This window comes from Physeter macrocephalus, chromosome 7 (genome assembly GCF_002837175.3).
Source record: "Physeter macrocephalus isolate SW-GA chromosome 7, ASM283717v5, whole genome shotgun sequence".
Taxonomy (NCBI): Eukaryota; Metazoa; Chordata; class Mammalia; order Artiodactyla; family Physeteridae; genus Physeter; species Physeter macrocephalus.
The window spans coordinates 152,569,413-152,592,182 of NC_041220.1; positions in this window are offsets into that span (position 1 = coordinate 152,569,413).

Below are 22,770 nucleotides of genomic sequence, written 5' to 3' on the forward strand. Positions count from 1 at the left end.
GAACTACTGAGCCTGCGCGTCTGCAGCCTGTGCTCCGCAACAAGAGAGGCCGCGACGGTGAGAGGCCCGCGCACTGCGATGAAGAGTGGCCCCCGCTCGCCGCAACTAGAGAAAGCCCTCGCACAGAAACGAAGACCCAACACAGGCAAAGATAAATAAATAAATAAATAAATAAGCTTTCATTTTAAAAAAAAAGAGAAAAACTGAACACAACACAAATGGAGATGAATGGGAAGGAGCGATGAAAAAGAAAAAAAGAAAATTAACATGCTCAGACACATTTAAGAAGACATTTCATTCAAAACAAAAATCAAAATCCTGCCAATAAGAAAAAAATTTTTTAAATCAGAAAACAAGAGAACACTGGGAAAGTAAGAACATGATGGCCAAAATGATAAGATGAATTCAGAAGATGAAACTAATAGGAGTTCCTAACAAATAACAGAAAACGGAAGAGGATGTTTCCAAGGAAATTTTTTTTAAGTTTCCCAGAACTGAAGGAAAACAATTGCATCCAAATCACAGGGGCTTATGAGTTACTGAAGAGATGAGTAAACAGTCTTCACCCTGGCCCATCTTTGAGAAATGCTAGAAGTGATGATCTAATATGGCATGTTAAAAACGAGGAGGAGTATCTTCAAAGCTCTGATGTTGGAAAAAACCCTAAAACTCTGTGCAGTCAAACCACTAGTGAAGTGTAAAAACCGAATAAAGAAATGTTCAGACTTACAAGAACACAGCTTATGTCCCATGCAACCATTCTCAGGAAGGGATCTGTCAGTAAACCAAGAAGAAAAATAATTAAGATCCAAGAAACAATGGCACCTACTCATAAGAGCCAAGAAACAAAGTCCCAGGTAGACAGTTGTTACTTTTGTCCTAACAAGCAATCAGTAGGTTGGCACAGGAGGATCAAGTGAGATCTGAGAGAACAAAAAGAGGGTCCCGCACACTTGAGAGAACAGCCTAGGGATGGAATGAGGTCTGAGAAGGCAAGTGACAGACTGCATGGGGGGTAAAGGCAGGAAAACAGTAAGGAAGCGGACCCTGACCCACTGCTCCCTGGCAGGGGCTGAACCTGGTCAATGCCAAGCTAGGGTGGAAAGGATGCCTTCACTTGGGTGAGAGATGGCAGTTTTGCTACTAAATTATAACATCTGAATTTACGTCTGCTCAATGCAAGGGCTATGGGGTCACCAGGAGTGGGAAAGAAACTCAAAGCAGGAACCAGAGAGAAATAAAGTTGGAATCTAATGGCATCCTGCTGAGACTGACTCATCCAACAAAGTGACTACATTTATAAACCTTAAAAACTGTTCTCCTCATTCATCTTTTCACACCCTTCTGGCCCTCCTCTTCACTATAAGGCCCTGCTATTCGAATTATAGCATTTTCTGGGAACTTGCAGTAAATGCAGATTTCCTGGCCCCAGCCCAGACCTACTAAAATAAGACTCTACATCGGATGAAAACTGGATTAGTGTCTGCCAGAAGGAATCCTTAATAAATGCAAGCTTTTTAAGGTGCTGAGCCTTTGGTAATTTGTTATGCAGAACTATTGGGTTTGCCAAAAAGTTCTTTCGGTTTTTTCCGTAAGATGGGTCTAGTAGGGCTTAGTTGTCTTTAACTTCATTTGAAACAATTTTGTTAGACCCGTATTGTGACAGCTGTCATATCAGCGTGCATTAAAAAAAAAAACACTTATCAAAATTGGTGAATTTTTGTGTAGCCATTTTAATATTGAAGATAGAAGAAAAAAAGCAACATTTTCGGCATATGATGCTTTATTATTTCAAGAAAGGTAAAAATGCAACTGAAACGCAAAAAACGATTTGTGCAGCGCATGGAGAAGGTGCTGTGACTGATCGAAAGTGGTTTGTGAAGTTTCGTGCTGGAGATTTCTTGCTGGACGATGCTCCACGGTTGGGCAGACAAGTTGAAGTTGACGGCCATCAAATCCAGACGTTAACTGAGAACAATCAATGTTATACCACGTGGGAGAGAGCCAACATACTCAAAATATCCAAATCAAGCGTTGAAAATCATTTGCACCAGCTTGGTTATGTTCATGGCTTTGATGTTTGGGTTACACATAAGTTAAGCGAAAAAAACCTTCTTGACCATATTTCCACACGTGATTCTCTACTGAAACGTTAACGAGAACGTTCCATTTTAAAAACAAATTGTGGCGGGCGGTGAAAAGTGGATACTGTACAATAATGTGGAACGGAAGAGATCGTGGGGCAAGCGAAATGAACCACCGCCGACCACGCCAAAGGCCGGTCTGCATCCAAAGAAGGTGATGTTGTGTATATGGTGGGATTGGAAGGGAGTCCTCTATAATGAGCTCCTTCCAGAAAACCAAACGATTAATTCCAACAAGTACTGCTCCCAGTTAGACCAACTGAAAGCAGCACTCGAAGAAAAGCATCTGGAATTAGTCAGCAGAAAACGCATAATCCTCCATCAGGATACTGCAAGACCGCACGTTTCTTTGATGACCAGGCAAAAACCGTTACAGCTTGGCTGGGAAGGTCTGATTCATCCGCCATATTCACCAGACACTGCACCTTCAGATTGCCAGTTATTTCAGTCTTTACAAAATTCTCTTCATGGAAAAAAAATCAATTCCCCGGAAGACTGTAAAAGGCACCCGGAACAGTTCTTTGCTCAAAAAGATAAAAAGTTTTGTGAAGATGGAATTATGAAGTTGCCTGAAAAATGGCAGAAGGTAGTGGAACAAATCGGTGAATACACCGTACAATATAGTTCTTGGTGAAAATGAAAAACGTGTCTTTTATTTTTACTTAAAAACCAAAGGAACTTTTTGGCCCATCCAATACATAACTAATACAAGAAGCTGGTAAATCTGGATTGGAAAGGGGTCAGAAGCAATGAGTAGGAGAATAAGGAAAGTATATTATCGACCCTCAGAGCAAGAAACCAGCAGAGAGTGTCTACATGTGCTACCTCCAGAATGAGGATTCTAAAACTATTGTTATACATACACCAAGTACTAAAAGCAGAAATAAGAGTGGGCCTATGAACAGGGAGGGGCGGGGAGGCCTATGAACTGTGTTGTTTCATCATAAACATTTTGCTACTCTTTGAGATTTTGACCATATCATAAAAATTCTACTTGTTAATTCAGCATTTACAGACCAATTGAATCTTAATACTGGGAGATATCTTCAAGGTTTCAGTCCAGCATCCCAATCAAAAGAGGAATCTAGAGACTCAATCTCTTCCTCCATGACTAGTACCTGGGTGCTCACTCCAACTCACAGCACAGCACATCTATGGAGAGATGCAGCTTGTTACTAGAATGTGCCCTTACGGTAAATGCAAAAATCCGTGCCCGTGCGAGTGTCAAGCAGAACTCCCAGGTGTGCCTTCTGAAGCATAAGGAACACACCTCTCACTGCCAAACATCAACCTTGAAATCATGGACACTGCCTGTCACTGGCCCTGCTAAATAGTCTTCAGACTAAAAGCCCCAATACATTTAGCTCTTCTCCACAGGACATGATGCCCGGTTTCCTTCCGGCCACATCCACTACCCCCAACATTTCCTAGTCCGGTGGTGTCTGACTTTAAAGTTGACTCCACAGCCCTGCAGGAACAATTTGCTACAGGCAGAGAAGGCGGGACGGCGACCTGCTGGATCTGCCCACATGATCACCTGTATGAGTCAGGTTCCAGCCATGACTAAATTCTCAGGGCCTTTTCTCATGAACTTCTCTATTAAACAAACACCCCCAAACAAGTTCTATTTTTTTTTTTTTTTTTTTTTTTTTTTTTTTTTCTGTGGCCTCTCCCGTTGCGGAGCACAGGCTCCGGACGCGCAGGCTCAGCGGCCATGGCTCACGGGCCCAGCCGCTCCGTGGCACGTGGGATCTTCCCGGACCCGGGCACGAACCCATGTCCCCTGCATCGGCAGGTGGACTCTCAACCACTGCGCCACCAGGGAAGCCCCACAAGTTCTATTTTTAAACACAATAGCAAACCTGGCATTTTCCCCCCCGTTACATTTTGTCTGGTTTCTGCCAATTATTTGAGGATTTAAAAAAACTTAACAAGTACTCATATATAGAGCACTTCTTCGGTGCCAGACTCTGAACCTTTCACAAATATTAAATCACTTGATCTTTATCACAATCCCATGAAGTAGATGCTAATATTATAGACATTTTACAGAGGCAGAGACTGACAAATGAGTTAAGTTAACGCGTCAAGATCCCTTAGCAGCCAGGACTGAATTCCAACCTCAGCAGGCCTGCTCTAGACCATATTCTCTCTCTCTCTTTTTTTTTTAAATTGTACTGAAGTATAGTTGATTTACCATGTTGTGTTAATTTCTGCTGTCCAGCAAAGTGACTCAGTTATACACATATATACATTCTTTTTCATATTCCTTTCCATGATGGTTTATCACAGGAGGTTGAATATAGGTCCCTGTGCTCTACGGTAGGACCTTGTTGTTTATCCATCGTATATACAATAGTTTGCGTAGACCATATTCTCCTAACGATGGCACCCAGCTGCCTCAGGGAGCTGTCTGAGTCCTGATTCTGCTGCCCTGTGTAGGTGCCACCCTTCCCACCTTTGTGTTACCTACAAATCTGACAATCAGGTCTTCCACGCTTGCCTCCAAAATGGAAAGAAACTTTGAGAAGGACGAGACCAGGGAAGACTCCTTTACAAGAACAAGTCTAAAGTAAAGCAATGAAGACCCAACCAACACCCCACCAGGGAGAATTTTCCCTTCTTCTGCAAGCCTTCAGGGACCTGGAAGTCCTAGGGAGCATCCCTGCACTGAGTTGTTGGATGCAGGGATACTCTAGACCAGCTTGGGGCTAATTCCCCCCACTCCTCCAGGGAACATCTGGCAAAGTCTGAAGACAATTTTGGTTGTCACAACTGGGTGAGGTGTGGGAGCAGTGCTACTGTCATCCAGAGGGTAGAGACCAGGGACACTATGAAACATCCTACAACACACAGGACAGCACCCTCCCCCAACAAAGAACGATCCAGCCCAAAATGTCAGCAGTGCCAAGCTTGGGAAAACCTGTTCTAGACGATCTACTCATGAAGTCAAAAACAATAATACATCATAAGTTTAGACACAGTGAACCAATTGAGGGAAAGGTCCATGTGAATCAGTGACATCCATCTTTCACTAACATTTTTGCACTCCGGCAAGGTGGAACGATCAATAAATCAGAATCAGGTATCTCCTCTATTCAGACTTCTCCATGCCTCAGTTTACAGTCTCCATGCGACAATGAGGCATTCTTAGGTTGCTTTCCATTCTAAAATGTCATCAACTGTAGAGAACAGACTTGTGGTCTGTGCTAGTTTGGGACTAGCAGATGCAAACTATTATGTACAGAATGGATCAACAACAAGGTCCTACTGTAGAGCACAGGGAACTACGTTCAATAGCCTGTGATAAACCATCATGGAAAAGAATATGGAAAAGAATGTATATATGTATGTATAACTGAATCACTTTGCAATAGAGCAGAAATTAACACATTGTAAAACAACTATACTTCAAAAAATTAAACTCATCAACTGCAGCTTTATTATTTTTCAAATAACTAAACAGAATATTTTTAACACAAGCAGTTGCTCCAAAATGCTCAGCATTAACGACTAGTTCAGAGCATTATACAAGTATCATTTCAAAGCGTCCTCCTAATTCCTCAGATTCTCTTGTTTGCATTTTTATTACAACGTTTCATGTCAACTAACTTCTGATTTATTCTCCTTAATGATAAACTTCAAATGTTACTTCTACTACGCGTTTTCTTAGTATGTCTATACTTCCGTTAATAGCACAAAGATGATTTATTTGTTTGCAAACAGAGCACCTAGTGGAATGTCACCAAGTAATTGCTACTTTTTAACTATGTTTGACACTTATTTTTATAACATTCCTAAGAAATCAAAACTTGTTTCTTAGATATCTAATTTCTACAATTATTTATTGGCTAAAATAATGGAAATAATAAAGAGGTAGGGAGACAATCCATAAATCTTTTACTTTCCTACAACTACCTGAAACATAAACCTAGAAAGATCAGAAATCCCTAAATCCTCTAAGCCACCCAAGTCACAATTACAAGCCAGTGGCCAGTGACCTTTGTTTTTTCAGATTCTCAGTGGTCAGAGGACACTGCTTTAAGAATCACTCTGTCACGTGGTGATTGGAAAATGACCTTTTTATTTTATTTTCCCCAAAGTTCTCTAAGAAAGTATTCTTGAGCATTACAGAATCATGATAATACCAATGTTTTTCAGTCAAAGACCAGACAGGAAAACAACTGCAGATAATTACAGTGGCTTATTGATGCATTGCAACCAGAGGACCACACCTTGCGGACCCCTGGGCACCTCACTGAGGTGTTATTATAGAACATGGGCTTGTATTAAGGGATTTGAGGAAGGATTCAAGAAAGGAGAGCTTTGCTTTGAACCGGATGCTGTAAGAACGCGGAGGTAATTATATCACTGGGCATCTTGAACAAGTCTTCTAGAAGGCAGGAAGTAAGACTGAAGCTGTAATTAGTAAAGAAGTAGCAGTCGTTCGTATTAACCAGGAAAGTGGGATGTTTAGTCCTTTTGTGGTTTGGAGAATGTTTGTGTTTTTGTCCACGTTCCGCCTTGATCGTGGAGAGGTCCTGGTTTTTTCCTTGACCCTCATGGTTTTAGATTGGGCTTGTCTGACCCTGGTAATTCTGTGAAATTGTTTCTGTTCAGCCACAACAAACCAAGACCTGGCTGCGAATGCCAGACTGGCTCCCGGCTGCGAGTGGCTGCTTTTCCCTTTCTCAGTGGGAACATTAGCCCCAGCTGCACCTAAGGGGAGACTTGGTCTCCTGCCATCTAAACCCACAAAGAGTCTGCTTCCGCTGGCTGGCACGGAGCCATCCTCCACGCTGGTTCAAAGGAGAAAAGTCACTTTGGAGACCTATGTTGTTCAAAGATTTACACTAAATCCTTAATCTGATTCCTCCTTTCTGAAAGCTGAATTTCTCATCTTGCTCAATTTCCTGAGGTAAGAGACGCATCACATCCAAGGTATCTAACAGGGGTACCATCCCATGAGGTCAAATGCAAGTTAGGTCTTGGAGGTTCCCGGCTATGCCCGACTCTGACTCCTCAGTGGTTGGGTTTTACGGAGTCTGAGGTGCCCAATGAAGAGGCCAGGACTACGGGAGCGGGGCGGGGGGCGCAGCACTTGAGAGCTGGGAGCCCCGGTTACTACCAACTATCCAGAGACGTTTCAGTAATTCAACAGCTCGTTCTGGCTCTTATCTCTGAGGACCGGCATCGAGTTTCTTGGAGGCCAACAAAACAGTCACCGTTGAGCCTTTCTGCCACCAAGAATGACAAGAAAGACTTCATTTATCTCTATTTTGTAAAAGAACGGCCCCACTCAAGTAGGCAGATCTCTACATTGTTCGCTCCTTCTGTATTTTCCTTCCCAATACAGTCAGTTTAGATGTTTTTTAAAGAATAAGGACAAAAAAGAAATTATTTGTGGTTGTGTTTTAAAGATCATCAAGTTCTCTTTTACCTACAAAGATACATTTAATTTTTTTCTAAGAAATAATGCTTCCAGTCATGACTTAAATGCACAAAAAATTCAGTCACATTTACTAACTTAGAGATTACTAAACTGGCTAACAGTTAATTATTTTCGTCAAAACACTACCGAAACATTGACCAATCCACCACTAAGCTTATTCCTTTTGGTTGAACATGCAATTGATTTTTAGAAAATTAATATTAGGCTATTAATTATTTTAATTGTTTGATTTTTTAATTTAAAATCAGTATTGTCATTGGATAAATCTAAACAAACTACTTCGTAAGTGTGGATCCCTTTGAACAATTAGCTACAGTTAAACAATTCTTTATTAGGTTAAGAAACTTAATTTTTAAGTTCATTTTTACCAACGAATTCATACCAGCAGAATTAAAGTTCATGCTGCTTATACATCAGACTGTGGGGTCAAGGATTTTTTTCGTAATTTATGCTGCCATAACCTTTTGAAACATTAAGAATTTTTGCTAAAAAATTCTTAACTTTTTATTCTGAAAGAGCTTAAAATTTATAGAAGAATCACAAGAAGCCTAGAAAGCATTCCATGTACCCTCAAGCAAACTCACTAACTGAAAACATTTCACTCCATTTGCTTATTATCTGTGTGTTTCCCGAACCATTCATTTGCAAGTGAACTGTTGACATCATACACTTTAACCCTAAATACTTCAGAGCATACTTCCTAAGAACAACATGATTATTAAACTGAAGAAATTTAATACTGATACATTATTACTGTCACCTTCAGATTTCACCAACTTTCCCAGTCACATTTTTTAGGGAAAACTTCTCCACTGATCCATATTGCATTTAGTTTTCACGTCTATTCTCTCTGTCTTGAATGGCATTGGCATTTTCCAAAAGCACAGGCCAGTTGTTTTGTAGAAAGCTCTCAGTTTGGGCTGGCCTGATGCTTTCTCCTGATTCGATTCAGGTTACGCTTTTTTTTTTTTTTTTTTTGGTAGAAATGCGAAATTTGGCAGCAATGGCAGAAGTAAAGCTGTGTCCAAGGCATTTTGTCCCACCGTTGGGGGTGCTAACAATTAAGAATTTTCTTTTGAGCAGATTCCTACCAGAGGACCACACCTTGCAGACCCCTGGGCACCTCACTGAGGTGTTATTATAGAACATGGGCTTGTATTAAGGGATTTGAGGAAGGATTCAAGAAAGGAGAGCTTTGCTTTGAACCGGATGCTGTAAGAACGCGGAGGTAATTATATCACTGGGCATCTTGAACAAGTCTTCTAGAAGGCAGGAAGTAAGACTGAAGCTGTAATTAGTAAAGAAGTAGCAGTCGTTCGTATTAACCAGGAAAGTGGGATGTTTAGTCCTTTTGTGGTTTGGAGAATGTTTGTGTTTTTGTCCACGTTCCGCCTTGATCGTGGAGAGGTCCTGGTTTTTTCCTTGACCCTCATGGTTTTAGATTGGGCTTGTCTGACCCTGGTAATTCTGTGAAATTGTTTCTGTTCAGCCACAACAAACCAAGACCTGGCTGCGAATGCCAGACTGGCTCCCGGCTGCGAGTGGCTGCTTTTCCCTTTCTCAGTGGGAACATTAGCCCCAGCTGCACCTAAGGGGAGACTTGGTCTCCTGCCATCTAAACCCACAAAGAGTCTGCTTCCGCTGGCTGGCACGGAGCCATCCTCCACGCTGGTTCAAAGGAGAAAAGTCACTTTGGAGACCTATGTTGTTCAAAGATTTACACTAAATCCTTAATCTGATTCCTCCTTTCTGAAAGCTGAATTTCTCATCTTGCTCAATTTCCTGAGGTAAGAGACGCATCACATCCAAGGTATCTAACAGGGGTACCATCCCATGAGGTCAAATGCAAGTTAGGTCTTGGAGGTTCCCGGCTATGCCCGACTCTGACTCCTCAGTGGTTGGGTTTTACGGAGTCTGAGGTGCCCAATGAAGAGGCCAGGACTACGGGAGCGGGGCGGGGGGCGCAGCACTTGAGAGCTGGGAGCCCCGGTTACTACCAACTATCCAGAGACGTTTCAGTAATTCAACAGCTCGTTCTGGCTCTTATCTCTGAGGACCGGCATCGAGTTTCTTGGAGGCCAACAAAACAGTCACCGTTGAGCCTTTCTGCCACCAAGAATGACAAGAAAGACTTCATTTATCTCTATTTTGTAAAAGAACGGCCCCACTCAAGTAGGCAGATCTCTACATTGTTCGCTCCTTCTGTATTTTCCTTCCCAATACAGTCAGTTTAGATGTTTTTTAAAGAATAAGGACAAAAAAGAAATTATTTGTGGTTGTGTTTTAAAGATCATCAAGTTCTCTTTTACCTACAAAGATACATTTAATTTTTTTCTAAGAAATAATGCTTCCAGTCATGACTTAAATGCACAAAAAATTCGGTCACATTTACTAACTTAGAGATTACTAAACTGGCTAACAGTTAATTATTTTCGTCAAAACACTACCGAAACATTGACCAATCCACCACTAAGCTTATTCCTTTTGGTTGAACATGCAATTGATTTTTAGAAAATTAATATTAGGCTATTAATTATTTTAATTGTTTGATTTTTTAATTTAAAATCAGTATTGTCATTGGATAAATCTAAACAAACTACTTCGTAAGTGTGGATCCCTTTGAACAATTAGCTACAGTTAAACAATTCTTTATTAGGTTAAGAAACTTAATTTTTAAGTTCATTTTTACCAACGAATTCATACCAGCAGAATTAAAGTTCATGCTGCTTATACATCAGACTGTGGGGTCAAGGATTTTTTTCGTAATTTATGCTGCCATAACCTTTTGAAACATTAAGAATTTTTGCTAAAAAATTCTTAACTTTTTATTCTGAAAGAGCTTAAAATTTATAGAAGAATCACAAGAAGCCTAGAAAGCATTCCATGTACCCTCAAGCAAACTCACTAACTGAAAACATTTCACTCCATTTGCTTATTATCTGTGTGTTTCCCGAACCATTCATTTGCAAGTGAACTGTTGACATCATACACTTTAACCCTAAATACTTCAGAGCATACTTCCTAAGAACAACATGATTATTAAACTGAAGAAATTTAATACTGATACATTATTACTGTCACCTTCAGATTTCACCAACTTTCCCAGTCACATTTTTTAGGGAAAACTTCTCCACTGATCCATATTGCATTTAGTTTTCACGTCTATTCTCTCTGTCTTGAATGGCATTGGCATTTTCCAAAAGCACAGGCCAGTTGTTTTGTAGAAAGCTCTCAGTTTGGGCTGGCCTGATGCTTTCTCCTGATTCGATTCAGGTTACGCTTTTTTTTTTTTTTTTTTTGGTAGAAATGCGAAATTTGGCAGCAATGGCAGAAGTAAAGCTGTGTCCAAGGCATTTTGTCCCACCGTTGGGGGTGCTAACAATTAAGAATTTTCTTTTGAGCAGATTCCTTAACGTTTCCTCTGGCCCGTATTGTGAATGCAGACCCTTTTTGGCTTCATAAATAAAAGAATGACTTGCACGTTATGTCATGACTCCGTCTCTAAGATCTATGCCTCTATTACATTTCTCGTCTACTTTCCTGGAACCAGAGAGTCGGTTCCGTCCATTTATTTTCATTTCCCTTGAATAAAATGGGAACGAATAAACAGATTGACACAGATGGTTGTCAGTGTGGTGATGATTACAACCGAGAACAGGTCTACAAAAATACCCAGCTCGCTAAACTTTCCATAGGAAAGCCTGCCTGCGCCCAACATGCCAAAAGCAACTGGGCTTGGAGGATATTTTTAGGAATTGATTATTTTAGCTTATTTCTGAGAGCAGACAAGCTGCCACAATGGAATACACATTAAACAATGCGTTAACAACATCAAATTTAGAGCCAGCTGAACTAAAAATGGAAACCAAAATTCTGCCCATAGATAGTCATTTCACACAGATCAGCAAGAGAGTCTTGGGACCAAGGAGTTGTTTGGCTCTGCTCTCCAACCCCTTGTGGAATGACTGAACTTAAAACTTCTCCCCAAGATTTTTTCACACCCTTGCCTAAATATCTCCCAGAAAGGACTTTTCACACTTCCATTGGAAATTGCTTCTCGAGTCTCAGGATACCTCTGAGCATGAGAATTTAATGTGGGGGGCACCTGAAATCTCTCCCTTCATATTTTTTTCTGGTCCCAACCTGTGAAGAAGTAAGAACATCTGGCCTCTCCTAAAAGCCATCTGTGGGTGGGAGCACATGGTCGGGAGTAAAAGCAAGAGGCCAGAGTGGGGAGTCCAATCCACTGAGGTTTTATGTAGAGAATTTTTCTTTAATCTCTACGAAACTCTCTCTAGAAACCTCTGCATCCTCCACTATAATCTTTATGAGGACTGTCTTCCTAGCTCCAAACAGTGCTGGATACACTGTACTTTTTATCAATAAACACTGTTTATAAACATTGTTGAAAGAACGCACAAATGAATAAAGGTCTTATTTTGCATTTGAACAGTATTATTGGTGGTCACTCTAATTATAACCTTGTTATCATATTGCAGTAAAATACTCATTTTTCCCTTGTGTCAATGCATTATTCATTCTACAATCAATTCAAACAGTATACAGATGGTATAAAACATGTTATCCGTACAGGGATTGGCTGAATTACAGGTCAGAGTTCTGGTATTCTAGTGTATCAGTTAGCTCCTACTGTACAACAAGCACCTACAAACTTTCAGCAGCATACAGTACTAAGTGTTTATTAGCTCACAGGTCTGTGGGTTGGCGAAGGGTTGGTTGACCTAGGCTGGATTCAGGCAGGTGGCTCTGCTGACTTTGGCCGGGCATGTTCACAAATCCAGGAGTCAGCTATAACTCAAGCTTGTTCTTTCAAGCCTCACTCCATCACGTCCACTAATATCCCAGTAGCTAAAGCAAGTCACGTGGCCGAGCCCAACACCAATAGCACGGGCAAGTATGTTCCCCCCAAAGCAAGGGAATGAATATATCTGGAAAATAAGCTAAAACTATAACACCCTCACAACACACAAACTAGCTCCCAGCTTTTTTCCACCTGTGAACTACAGAAGTGAACTTCGATTTTCCCCAAATATCAGACTTTCTCTAACCTCTGGGCCTTTGCACATGCCATTCCTCTGCCTAGAATAATCTCCCACACCGTCTGCCCCTCTTATGATATAAATCCATCTCCATCACTCGCCAGACTAACTCCTGCTCATTCTTTCAGACTATTACCTTCTAGAAGCATCTCTAGATCCAAGAATCCAAGAAAGTTGCCAACCCCAGATTCTCCCATACATCCCACCGTGCCCTATTCTTCCCCCATGGAACCTTCTGAATGTTTTAAACATTGCCCATTTCTCTCTCTTCTCACACAGTAATCTCTGTGAATACAGACTGCATCCTTCCTACTAAGCTTTGTGCCTCCAGCCTTAGACTGGTGTCTGGTATACAGCAAATACTCCAAAAAACGTCTGTTGGATGAATAATTTGGACATGAGTATATTCATCCTTTGTGGAACACGAACACTGACCTGACTACACTACATAAACATATCCTACCGACTGACATTTTCTCTTTCCCCATTTTTTTCTTATTATTGTTAAAAATAAAAATAATTTAAAACTCTGCTTATGGAGAGCTGTAAGTTCAAACCACACACATGAGCTTGCACTCAATCTGAGCAATCGGCCCCACTCACCTGGAAATAACCTGATGTCCATCAGAATTTTCACAGCACAAAAAAATGAACTGTTTGGACCGAAAATAAACTGAAAGTTGTCGTTTGAACTCTCTGTCAGTCAGGATATGTTCCTGACATTGAAAAAATATTCTCAGTACATGGGGGCACTGACCACTCCAAACTGGAACTCTTGGTTTTCTTCAAGCTAGTCACTTACCTCCTTCTCCACCTCATCCCTGCCAAAAGCTCTAGAACAAAAGGTCCCCCAGGTCCCTCATTCCTAAAAAATAACTGTTTGCAGCAAATCCCTGGCTGCCCGCTCATCTACATACAGTCTCCATTTGTCTTTCACGGGTCTCTGAAAACATCTGGGCTCCTCACACAGATTCACGGGCTTCTAGATGACCTCTGGAGGACCTGCCTCTTTCACATCATCGCTGAAAATAAGCACTTCATCATAAATCCATTCCTCAGAACTAACCCTCCGATCCTGCTCCGCTCCAACGGGACGTGTCCAGCTTCCCAATGCACCGCAATAAGTCCCATGAACGTTAAATTCACGGTGGCCGCGATTCTCAGAAACAGCGCTAAGCAGCACCGTCTCTGAAGCGTTTACTTAGGCTTTACAGCGCATGACGATCCGGAACACTTTGAAAGGGGCTGCTAAGAGGATTCAACAATCCAGCGTGCCCTCCAGTCAATACCTAACTCACTGCTACCAAATGGCTTCTCCGGAGCACGGAGACAGGAAAATAGATGGAACGGAATGCCTATTACAACATCTCCATACACTCTCTTAGCTCTTTAGGAAACTGCCAGAGGCTGGGAGAAGCCATCAATGGCTTTTAATAAAGCACCACTAAAAATAACGCATCAGGGTGTCTGTGACTACTTCTTACAGTCATGGTCTCACTGGATGAGGTCTGGAAGACATTTTTGGTTGCTGGATCCGAGAAGGGCAGTGATACTGGCGTCGAGTGGGCGAAGGCCAGGGACGCCGCCCGACATCCTACGGTGCACAAGACAGCCCTCCCTCCTGCCGCACAACAACAAAATTATCCAGCCCATAAAGTCAACAGCGCCAAGAATGAGAAACCCTGTCCTAGAGAAAGTTAATAGATGTACTTTCTAGAACTGCCCAATATGGCAGTCACTAACCACACGTGGCTACTGAGCTTTTTTTTCTTTTCTTTTCTTTTTTTTTTTTTTTTTTTTTTTTTGCGGTACGCGGGCCTCTCACCGCTGTGGCCTCTCCCGTTGCGGAGCACAGGCTCCGGACGCGCAGGCTCGGCGGCCGTGGCTCACGGGCCCAGCCGCTCCGCGGCACGTGGGATCCTCCCGGACCGGGGCACGAACCCGTGTCCCCCGCATCGGCGGGCGGACTCTCGACCGCTGCGCCACCAGGGAAGCCCAGCTACTGAGCTTTTGAAATGTGGAAGTCCAAACTGAGAGGCAATGTAAGTGAAAAATACACTCTAGATTTCAAAGACTTAGTATGAAAAGAGAATGGCAGTTCAGTATTTCCACCATTTTCTTCATGGAAATACAAAAAGCATAAAGGAGAAGGAAAACAAGTATCTGAAAAATATGTTTTTAGTAAAACAAGAAGAAAGTTAAACCCCAGACCTCAAAGTATCAAAATGACCGCCAGCGCAACTGGAGATTGATCAGGGTTACGTTGAGGAAAAGACAGAAGCAAACAAAACCACAGGGATGATGCGGCAGCTAGAGATTTGCCAAGGAACCAGCACAAACACGCTTCTCAAACACGAGGGGCACAACCCGAGTCACAGACATGGATGATCTGTTCGCAAGAAGAGAACTAAGGGTGAACCAGCTGGCAGCAGGAGTGTCCTATACCAAATCAACTTCCAGAAGCACAAAAGGTAAAATTCAATGAAGGATCACATGCACACGTTATATGTGAAGGCATTGTTATGTCTCTATGGCAGTGGGAAAAAGAGAAATTTGAATTGTTAAAGAATATGTTTTAATCAGCAATTTTCATTGGCCGAGAAGTAAAGGATAAATAAATTCATATGTAAAACCCTGGGTTAAGGAAAAAAGCCAGCTATCCTCACACACTGTACTGCTTCTTTCCCACAGAAAACACCCAGAAATAAAACATATATATGTGCAGAAATCAATAGCTTTTTTTGAATTTCAGGTAAACATCAAATTTTTTAGTATGTCTCGAGTTGAATAGTTTTCTTATATGTAAACAATGCAAACTAGAACATAAGATTGAAGGCAAGGAATCATTTAAAATAGCAATAATAAAGATAAAATGCTTAGAAATAAGAAACATGTAAGACTTTAGGAAGATAATTTTTTTTTTAAAGGAAACTGTTACTACAGCCCTTTTTTAATTTTTTGGTTGTGTTGGGTCTTCGTTGTTACATGCGGGCTTTCTCTAGTTGCATCAAGCAGGGGCTACTCTTCGTTGCGGTGTGCGGGCTTCTCATTGCGGTGCCTGCTCTTGTTGCAGAGCGTGGACTCTAGGTGTGTGGGCTTCAGTAGCTGTGTCACGTGGGCTCAGTAGTTGTGGCACATGGGCTTAGTTGCTCCACGGCATGTGGGATCTTCCCGGACCAGGGATCGAACCCATGTCCCCTGCATTGGCAGGTGGATTCTTAACCACTGTGCCACTAGGGAAGTCCCAGGAAGATAACTTTTTAAGTTCTTCTGGTGTGAGGGAGAAGAAAATGTAAATTCATGAAAGGCATTCCAAGCTACAGAGTATGAAGAATCAACATCATAACATGACTGTCGCTAAGTCTATTTAAAATAAAACCCAAAGGATTTGTTTTAGGAATTAGCTAGGCTGGTCCTAAATTTCATAGGAAACCATAGATAAGTAAATATAGCCAACAGAAATCTAAAGTAATTCAATTATAAAATGTAAACCACTCAATTTTAAAAAGAGGCAAGGATTTTAACAGAGTATTCATAAAGGAAAGATATTCAAATAGACAATAAGCACATGTAAAAATGTTCAAACTCATCACCTAGTCATCAGTAAAACGCAAAAGAAAACCACAATGTGACACCACCATACACCCACCCCGTATGAGGAAAATTAAAAAGACTGACAATATCAAATGACGTCGAGGAATGAGGGCAGCTGGAACTCTCATACATTCTGGTGGGAGTGTAAAATGGTGCAGCCACCTTGGAGAAAGACTGGGGGTTTCTTAAAAAGCTAAAAACCTACCCCACAACTCAGCCGATTCACTCATTTGTATTCTCGCCCTCCCCTCTTTTAGAAAACACATGGGCCGCAAAATAAACTGTGCCAGAACCTTCATAGCGGCTTTATTCATAATAGCAAAAAACTACAAAGAGCCCAGCTGTTCCTTCATAGGAGAATAAATAAACCAAATGTGGTACATTTATACATGGAATATCACTCATCAGTAAAAAGAAACAAACTACAGATACATGGAACTACATGGTTAAGTCTCAAAAACATTATGCTTAGTAAAAGAAACCTTCCACAAAAGCATGCATACTGTGTGTGCAGTCACGACAGCAGTAGCCTCTGGAGGAGTGTATCAGGATTGGCTGGAAAGAGGCATAAGGTTAGTCTTCTGGGGTGGTGGTATTGTTCTGTATTTGATAAGAGTTTGAGTTACACAAGCACATGCATTTGTCAAAACCCGGTGAATATTTCATTGTGTGTAAGTTTTAGTTCAAAATTAAAAAATACTATAAACATATACTAAACTCTAGTTAATGATAATGCATGCTAAACTATTTAGGGGAAAGCGTACTACTCTCTCTAATTTACTTGGATATGCATCAAAAAAAAATAAGATGGATCCAGTGCATAGAGGACAGATGTGTGTTTAAAGCAAGGTTAGTAAAATGTTAATGGTAGAATCTATGTGGTGGGCAAACGGATATTCACTGTAAAATTCTTTCAACAGTTCCATATGCTTGAAATTTTTTTAAATAAAATGTTGAAAAAAGTCTGAAGAAACTAAAATAGTAATGAAGACTAGCCCTACAGCATGCTAAAACTTATTTAAGTTACATATTAAATTTAACATAAATAGGAAAAAAATCAATGGAATACAGTAGAGAATTCAGAAATAGAACCCCCATGGGCTTCCCTGGTGGTGCAGTGGTTGAGAATCCGCCTGCCAATGCAGGGGACACGGGTTGGAGCCCTGGTCCGGGAAGAGCCCACATGCCGCGGAGCAACTAAGCCCGTGCGCCACAACTACTGAGCCTGCGCCCTAGAGCCCACGAGCCACAACTACTGAGTCCGAGAGCCACAACTACTGAAGCCCACGTGCCTAGAGCCCGTGCTCCGCAACAAGAGAAGCCACTGCAATGAGAAGCCTGCGCACCGCAACGAAGAGTAGCCCCCGCTCGTCGCAACTAGAGAAAGCCCACGTGCGGCAACGAAGACCCAACACAGCCAAAGAATAAATAAAATAAATAAATTTATAAAAAATAAATAAATAAATAAAAAGAAATAGAACCCCCCAAATATGGAAACTGAGTGCTGTCAACGAGTGTAAAATTTCAGTTATACGAGACCAGTTCTAGAGAGCTGTTGTCCAACCTTGTGACCACAGTTAATAATACTGCAATGTGCACCTAAACATCTGAGGGTAGATCTCATGTTAAGTGTTCTTTTACCACAATAAAAAAATTCTGGAAATACAGTATATGTTATAGGTGGCAACTACAACCAGAAGGGAAAAGATGGATTATTTAATAGCGTTGAGACAAATGCGCTGCCTTCTGGAGTCGTATATTTGGATCTACGCCTCACACTTTAGGCCAGGATAACTCCCAAACAGATCAAATATTTAAGCATATATAAAATGTAGAATGAACTAATAAACCAAAGAAACCACAGGATAATTCTTCTTTCAACACTAGAGGGGAGAAGCCCTTTCCCACTGTGACCGAATGCCAGAAGTAACAAAAATAAGGATGAATTCAACCACGTAAAAGTCAGAACTCCTCAGGGCAAAACTACAATAAGCAAACTCAAAGACAGGTGACAAACTGGGGGGAAACTGCCATATATCACAAAGTTAATTTCTCTAATAAATAACTCATAGGTACACTGTCAGCAACACAACAGAAAAGAAAAAAACAGGGGAACTATATGAACAGAGAATTCACAGAAAAGACAAGACAAATGGTTATTAGTCCCTTGAAAATATCCTTAGCCTCAAACATATAATTGAAAAAAATATATCTCTGTGTGGTTTTAATTTGCATTTCTATCAGAAGTGAAAAAAAAGAAAGCTGTAGTGCCAATAATTCACTTTAAAATGGAGAGAAAGAAAACAGACACATAAACGTAACACATATAAAAATGTGTTTGTATGTATTTTTTAAAGCTCCAGAAAGGAACACAAGAAATAATAACGTGTGTTGTTTGTTCAAGAGTGACAGGGAGATTTCCTTCACGGTATACCCTTCTATACTTCTTGAATTTTTAATCCTGTAAATGTACTACCTAATAAAAAGTTAAATTTTAAAAAGTGAACATAATTCTATTGCAATCAAAGGCAGCAGAAAGTGGGAGGCAGCCCAAGTCCAAGCCCAACTCTGCTACTAATTAACTATGTGAACTTGGGCCGGTCTTAGAATCATTGACTGTTCTGGCTACAAAGAATCTCAGGAATATTCTCATCCCTCACTCTGGTCCTACAGAACAGGAAACAAAACACAGAATAAATTAAATGGTTTAGCCCAAGTCACATGCAGTCAGTTTATGGCAGAGCCAACAAAAGCTGTCTGTCGATGTGTCAGTTTCTTCTCGTTTAAGATGGGAGTAGTGTCATTAAGAGATGAAAAGACAAGCCATAGAGCCTGGGAGAAAATATTTGTAAACCACAGAAATCACAAAGAACTTGGATGCAGAATGTAAAAAGAACTCTCACAACGCGACAGTAAGAAAGAAAACAAATTAGCACCTGAAAGGATGCTCAACATCATCAGCTGTCAGGGAAATGCAAATTAAAGCCACAGTAACATACCGCTATGCACCTAGTAGAATGGCTAATACCGCTATGCATCTAGTAGAATGGCTAATACCGCTATGCATCTAGTAGAATGGCTAATACTACTATGCATCTAGTAGAATGGCTAATACTTTTTTGCAATGACAATACCAAATGGTGGAAAGACTATGAAGCAACTAGAACTCTCATACATAGCTTGTATACAAAATGCAGAAGGGTACAAAAACACTTTAGAAAATATACTTACCATATAACTCAAAAAACCTGCACACAAATGTTTATAGGTGTTTTATTCATGATCCCCAAAAAGCTATAGAAACAACCAAAATGTCCTTCAACTCGTGAACATCCACACAGTGGAATACTACAGAACGATAAAAAGGAACAAACTACTGGCGCACGCAACAACCTGGATGGATCACAAAGGCATCATGTTGAGCGAAATCAGCCAATCTCAAAAGGCTACAGACTTCATGATTCCATTTATATGACCTTCTGGAAAAGGCAAAATTGGAGGCCTGGAGAACAGATCTGGAGTTGCCAGGAGTTCATGTAGGGAGAGAGGGTGACTAAAAGGGGAGCATGAGGAAACCTGGGGGGCACTGAGACTGCTCTGTCTCATGAATGTGGTGCTGGATACACAACTCTATGCATGTGTCAAAAACCAGAGAACTGTTTACCACAAAGAGTAGCTTTTACTGTGTGTACATCGAAAAATAATTTTTTTAATGGAGTCTGCAATCAAATGATGTCTATGGGCCTTTCCATCTCTACAAAGACTTTTTCACTTTTTAAAAGGATAACAATTCACTGCCACAGACGAGCAGGGATTTGTATTATATGCGGGAAATTTTTTCTTTTGAGAAAAAAAAAAAAAAACCCTGAAGAACTATGAAATTCACAATGAAATGACAATATGGAGAAATAGGAAGCCCAGAAAAGGGTGTGAAAATAATGGTTCAGAATTTCATCTCAGTTGGAAGTGCTAAACAAATAGAAAAATGGAGCCAGTGCCAAATGCTACTGCTTAAGGTTTGCTATCATATTTTTCAATTCCTTTTTATTTTAAGGTGGGATCACTGGTTGGGCAAAGTCTGGATCTCCCCCTACATATTCTTTTGCCTCCCTCAAAGAGTGTTCTTGTGTCATTTGGACTGTCTAGAGAGACACCATCCTTCAAACCATTTCTTGTTTAGTTTTGGTCTCTTTTGCTCCACAAACTTAAGGGAAAATACCCCTTACATAGTGCCTCTTATCTTTTTATGGTTATGTATCCCTTTGAGAATCTGATGTAAGCTATGACCCTATTTGCAAGGATTAAAAAAATCAAGTCCACAGATATCCCCACAGGCACAATTCTGGTTACAACAACAGCGGCTCAAAGACCCCCCTGAGTCCTGTGGATGCTGGGATTCCAGGATTCCAGGTGCGTAAAGCACAGGCTCCTGAGAGGAGCCCTGGGTTCAAATGCTGACACTGCTCCTTAACAGATGTAAGACTGAGGGCAAGTATTTATCCTCCCTCTGCCTGTTTGCTCATCTGTAAAGTAAATAATGCTGCTAGGAGCCAACCACACGGGGCCCCTGGAAAGCCTCCATGGATATGAGCCAGGAAGAGGAGGAAGAGTGGAGTGTCATCCACACCCCACTGATGTTAAGGAAGCCCTTCCTGGTGAGAGATGCAGAAAGGCAATGTTATAAAAGACAACAATGTGCAACTCCATAGGTGTTCATATCCTAACGTATGGCAGAGGGCTAGAACTAGTAATCGACCACATGAGTTATTACGAGCTACCAAACTAAGTTTTCCGAAGATGCTACTTCAGTTTTCTACCCGGATGTCTGCTGCCAAACGACCCTTAGCAACATGGCAAAGTCTCTGCTGGGCTCTCACACCTGCGGATGCTTGGAGTCCTCCCAAACTACAAGAAGGGTGCTTCTTGAGGCTGCTGCATCATCAGCATCACTGTGACTTGGGAGGGTCTGAATTGCTGTCATTCTTGATTCTGATAATTTATATATTGTAAATATATATGTAATGACTTCACCGTTATCGATTTTGTTTATCGAGGGTCATTTGATGAAACCAAGAGCAATGATGTGATCAATCATATTTTGCCTATATTTTTTCCAATAATTGGGTTTTAAGTCCTATATATACCATGATTCAAGTGGGAATCATCCATACTCTGATTGCTGTAGTGGACATACACATAATCCCCAAAAATAAGCTTGTAGGGAGATAGTTCACTACTAACACCCAGTGTTTGCTTTGGAGGGGGCAGATTTATTGTTTAGTTTGTCACCAGTGGAAAACAGAAGTTGGTAGCGCAGATGGGAACATGAATTTTCTTTTCGCTCTGCCTGAATGGACCACAGGAAGACACATATGAGTGAACACACACACACACACATACACACACACACACACACACACATCTTAAGAACCACTACACTAGATGGCTAAATGTGAACTCAGGAATCATCACTTTTCAGTTGTAAGAGCCTGAACAAGTGAATAAAGCTCTCTGAACTTTTTCCCTATCTATGAAATCCAAACATTTTCTTTGCCTCCTATAGACCGAGGTCATCAAACTTTTTCATAAAGAGTCACATGGTAGGACTTCCCTGGTGGCACAGTGGTTAAGAATCCGCCTGCCAAAGCAGGGGACACGGGTTCGAGCCCTGGTCTGAGAAGATCCCACATGCCACGGAGCAACTAAGCCCATGCGCCACACCTACCGAGCCTGTGCTCTAGAGCCCGTGAGCCACAACGACCGAGCCCACGTGACACAACTACTGAAGCCCGCGCACCTAGAACCCATGTTCTGCAACAAGAGAAGCCACCGCAGTGAGACGCCCGTGCACCAAAACAAAGAGTAGCCCCCTCTTGCTGCAACTAGAGAAAGCCTGTGCACAGCAGTGAAGACCCAATGCAGCCAAAAATAAATACATAAATAAATAAATATAAATAAATTTTAAAAATAATCACATGACAAATACCATGGTGATGATATTATTATTGCTATATCATCATCATCATCGGTACCATTTAGTTTAAAAAGCACTCTCATCCACAAGGTCCTGACCATCCTCTCAGCAAACAGAAGGCAGAGCAAATATTACACAGCTCACTGCAAATGTAACTGACAAAGGCAAGTTCTGAAGAGGCTAACAGGGCGTGTGGCCACGGGGTGAAGACACCGGGAGTGTACTCTTTGGCTCCCCGACTGTTAGACATCTCCTGACCATCACTCAGAGAGCTCTGGAAACTTCAGCTCACTGCACAAATGTAAGGTATCATTTTCATGCCATTACACTATGTCCCCAGAGATAAGCCAAACCTTTTTATTCCTGAGATACAAAAAATGCTAGGGGAGGGCTTCCCTGGTGGCACAGTGGTTGAGAATCCGCCTGCCGATGCAGGGGACACTGGTTCGTGCCCCGGTCCGGGAAGATCTCACGTGCCGCGGAGCGGCTGGGCCCGTGAGCCGTGGCCGCTGAGCCTGCACGTCCGGAGCCTGTGCTCCGCAACGG